We start from the raw sequence: 3,858 nt of genomic DNA, 5'->3' as shown, positions 1-3,858 counted from the left end.
TGTGAACAGTCCTACTTGGAAAAAGAAAGATTGGAAGGTTGCAGTAACCTCTGACGTCAATGACCACTATCGAACAACTCCTGGTGGTCTCTTCATTTAGTCTTCTTTTGATTCTGATCTGGCCCCATGATCTGCATTCAACAATAGAATGTGGCACAAGCGGTGTTATGTTATCCCTGACCTACCACTAAAAAGAACATAACCACTTCCAATTTTGCACTCTTAAGGTCCAGCCTCCATAGAAGTCTGATTATTCTGAGACCAGCAGACTTTTAAGGAAGCCTAAGTGAGCCACTTGAAGATGACACATGAAGGAGGATCTGAGTGCTTTGATTGACAGCCAGCCCCACATGAGATCCCAGCCTTCAGTCACCGACTGCCATCATCTTGAACATTCCAAATCAGTTGAGTCTCTGGCAAGCCATCTTGGACATTCCAGACCAGTTGAGCTTTCAGGTGACTGCAGCCATAGCTCACCTCATGTAGAGAAAAACTACCCAGGTGAGCCCAACTAATGCAAAGACTCATAAGCCATGGTAATAATTGTTGCTGATTGAAGCCACTAATATGAGGATGACCTGTTAACACAGCAACAGATAACTGAAACAGAAGCACGCAGAGTTCACCATTCAGAGCAATCTTGAACTTTCTCTTTGTAGATCCTGTGAAAGCCCCTAAGCTGGGGGTATGTCTTGATGAAACATGAGATGTCTTGATACAATCCCTGTGATAGTTGCAAGGGAAGGACTTTTATTGAATGATAAAGATCAGAAGCCAAATACCTCTTATTGGACAAATACAGCTTCTTAGAACACAAGACTCTCATGCTAAGTATAACATTTCTAACTGTAGCATCACATGGCTTAAAGAATATCACCCTGGCTTGATTGAATGCATTATAACCCAAACTAGAAAACCTTTGGATATTATTACTGTTAGTTTCTGTAAGTTTATATTATTACCAATCCACACTCTTTTCCCTCTCTACATAACAGACGGCTAGACCGTTTGTTCAGTCAGCAAGCTGAATTGGTAAGTCTGAATGGAAAGCATGCACTCCTTCCAACGCCCAGCAGGTGTCACCTGCTCTTTGGTTTGGTGCCCAGGTCTCAGAGCTCCCATCACCCAGGCATTCTTATGCCCATGGTAACCACAGGCCAAAGCTTACCTTCGCCCCTGAGGATCCTAAATGGCTGCTTCAGCAGGCACACCCTCACCCAGATTACCTTCTCAGCTCTCAGCCAAACCTTCCCCTGTACAGTTTCTCCTTAGGCCTTAAGAAATATAGCATGCTAGATCACATAAAAACTCTTGGGTCTTAGGTCAAGTTCTCTCTGGGAAGCAGATTCTGAGGTGCACATTGGAGTACAGATGGTTTATTAGGCAGACAGCAGAGAAAGCCGAAGTTGAACTGTGGGGCAATGGCAAGAGAGGTTTCATCTATCCCACGAGGAACACTGGAGCTGGAATGGCCTTACAGGATAGTTTCAGATCAAAGCATGTGGCTTTATACAAGCTGTCAATATATTCAGAAGTCGTAATGAGATGTGTGTGATAAACAGAGGCCAGGTGGTCTTACTATGTACAAAGTTGAAAAGAGTAGGCTGAACACTAGCTATAGTGATTGTCACTAAATGTATGATATAAATATTCAGCTATTTAATAGTTTAAACTTTTTTTTCATTTGGCAATGAACCTTTTCAACAACAATGAACAACAACAACAACAAAAGAGAAACAGAAAAAGCTGAAATTTAATAAAATAATTAATTTTTGTTCCTTTAAAGAGTTAATGTATATGCTTCTTACAGGACACATTTGTTGACATTTTTCACCCACCTTAGGGGTAGCAGTGATATCACTGACCCTACAAAAAACAGAAGACACCGATTAGCTGAAGAAGCATCAGCATTTTTTGAAAGTTGGTGAGTATACTAAGACGACTGTGGCCAAAGATGATATATTTACACATGGGGCAGCAGAAGGGGGTTGACATATCACTTTGTGGCATGTATCCTTACACTTAGGTCTAGTCACTGTTCTTCTAAAATAGATATGCTCTTTTTTTTTTACTTCAAGTTTTCTTGAGCAAGTTTCTGGTGTTTTGTTTTATTAGAAAAACCTTGCTAAGAGTTTCAATGAGGTCAGTTTGTATCGATGTCATTAGATGTATCAACCAGAAAATTAGTTAATTCTGATAACGTTTGATTCTTTTATTCATTTCACGTAGTAAAAGAAATTATTTTGGAATTACATTTCATTGAGAATGAAACAAATTACATAATTGAAAGGATAAATTCAGCTAAAAAGTTTAATAACCTTGAATATAAAATTGTTTTATAACGGTAATGTAAATACAAATATTGGTGTCATGGTTAAAACTATATTTTTACTAAATTAAGAAACCTAAGGAGAAAATTTCAGTTGTAGTGCACATACAAAATTCATATTTTCTTTCTAACAAAAAAAAAGAGACTGAGTCAAAAAAATTTTTAATGTTTTTAGATATTTGGAATTAAAAGAACTAAAATGTATGTGTGATAGCTGATGTTGAATATGAAAAATAACTCAGCATGGTTGTACACATTTTCAATTGGATTGTTAAAATATCTGAACTTGAAAGAATTAATTTGAAACTGAATCGAAGTGTTCTGCAACATTGTTTTGGTGAGTATAGAGTTTTAGATAGAAATTTTTTTATTTTAACCCTTTAAAATTGTCTTTCTGTTGACCTTCATGGTTTGGAACAAGCAGTTTGCGGTGATTCTTATCTTTGTTCCTCTGTATGTAATTTCTCTTTTTTCTCTGGCTGCTTTAGAACTTCTTTTATTCGCTTATGTAGAATTTTAATATGGTTTTCAACTTGTTTTGAATTTTTTTATTTTTTCTAACTTTATTTTCTCTCTCCCTTTCATTCTCCTCTAAGACTCCAGTTACATGTGGGACTATTTGATATGTCTCACAGGCCCTAAGACTCTAATCATGCTTTAAATTTGCTTTAAAATTTCATTTCAGTCTTTTATTTTGAATAATGTCTGTTGCTATGTCTTCAGGTTAACTGATTTTTTTTCTATTCAGAGTTAAATCTGCTACTAGTCCTATTGAGTGAAGTAATTTCAGATATTATATTTTCATCTCTAAAAATTCTATCTGATTCTTCATGTAGTCTATTTATATTTCTCATTATGGTTGTTATTTTTTAAATACTTGAGCATGTACATAATGTTTATAAGAAGTGTTTTAAAGTCTTTGTCTGCTCATTCCATGGTTTTCTTTATTTCTGTTTTTCCTGGTTATCAGTCACCTTTTCTTCTTCTACTTATTTGTCTACTTATGCCTACTTATTTTAATTGGATGCTGGATCTGTGGTTTACATTGTTGTGTGCTAGATTTTGTTATATTTCTTTAAAGTTTTGGACTCAACTTTAAAGAGTTTGGACAGGGTATCTGTTGATTCCCATATTTTGTGCAGCTGCCGAGAAATCACCAGGCAGGAAGCTGGAGTAATTTTAGGGCTCGATTTGTTTTCTTTCCTCAGGGATCACAGTTCTGTACTGCCTAATACCCAATATCTGAAAATAGCTGTTTTATAAATTGTATTCGGTTTTTTATTTTATGATGAGAGAACCTTTTATGAAGCTATTACTTTTTCATGGATGGAAGTAAAATCCATTCATTGACTTTTTTTTTTTTCTTTTCAAAATGTATAAGACTTTGGATCCAAATATAACTAATCCCTACTTTATTATGTTTAATGATGGGAAACTGGTTTTCTCCATTTTCAAAAAAGATCATTCCCTAGAGAACAGGAAATACTTTGAAATTCTGGCATCTAGTTTAGGTAAAGAGATGTTTTCTG

This window comes from Pteropus vampyrus, unplaced genomic scaffold (genome assembly GCF_000151845.1).
Source record: "Pteropus vampyrus isolate Shadow unplaced genomic scaffold, Pvam_2.0 Scaffold185, whole genome shotgun sequence".
In the NCBI taxonomy this organism is placed as follows: Eukaryota; Metazoa; Chordata; class Mammalia; order Chiroptera; family Pteropodidae; genus Pteropus; species Pteropus vampyrus.
This window is presented reverse-complemented; position numbering follows the sequence as displayed.